The sequence below is a fragment of the Apaloderma vittatum genome, unplaced genomic scaffold (genome assembly GCF_000703405.1).
Source record: "Apaloderma vittatum isolate BGI_N311 unplaced genomic scaffold, ASM70340v1 scaffold23856, whole genome shotgun sequence".
Classification (NCBI taxonomy): domain Eukaryota; kingdom Metazoa; phylum Chordata; class Aves; order Trogoniformes; family Trogonidae; genus Apaloderma; species Apaloderma vittatum.
The window spans coordinates 11,551-12,500 of NW_009721584.1; positions in this window are offsets into that span (position 1 = coordinate 11,551).

A 950-nucleotide genomic window follows, 5' to 3' on the forward strand; every position below is an offset into this window, starting at 1 on the left:
ACTGACCCAGTGGCCTCTTCTTTGGCAAGGACTGCACCAACCCTTTGTGCATCCCACTGAAATCACAAATGTGGAGACAATCCTCTCCGTAATTTTGAACTCTGAGACACCAGTAGGGGCTTGGCCAGATTCTTTCATCCATCCAGGGGTGCAAAAGCGGAGACACCCTGGGACATCCTTGGTGTCAACGCAACCAGGGACCTGGTTTGCATTATCGAGTTTCCTTGCACACAGCCTTTATTATCAATTTTTCGGAGCAATCTGCACAGGTCTATATTCACTGAGCTAATTTTAAGTGGCTTTTTAAAGCAAACAAACACAAGATTTCAGCTATTCCTCCTCTGCTGCCTCATCTCGAGCTGACAGCTTGCTCTGGCAGGAAAACAGGACCCCAGAAGGATGGCGTTTCACTGCGGTGTATCAAAACAAACACACTCAAAAGGGGACCCGGCCGCTAACCTCAGGCAGCTTCGTTTATCACACACAGTGATGTCTTTTAAAGGAAACCGCCTGCCCTGCTGAGGCCGGCTCTTTCTTCCCCGTCAGAGCATTTCATGAGCGAGAACGAGGAGCCTTCTGAGCAGCTCCTTGCACAAGGTGACTTTGTTCTGCCTGCTGGCTGCCAGCCCCAAACACTCGAGCACCCCACGGCTCCTTGGGACATCGCTACAGGCTGCAGAGATCTTCTTTGCCGTGGAAATCTGAAAAGCCACCAAGAGGAACCACCATGAGGAGCCACCCCAGTTGACACAGGGGGTTCTCTGACCCACCTGGCCTTGCTGGAGAGCACCCGTCAAAACCCAAATGGCCCAAACTGCTCCAAATTTTGAGTGAATAACAACACCCTCCAGCCTTAACAGCCTGGGGGCACCGAGGATTTTGCAGCCGTCCTCTGGTGAGGATCACAGCGCAGGGAGAAGGTCCATGAGCCCAAGGATGGAGTTAGGTGC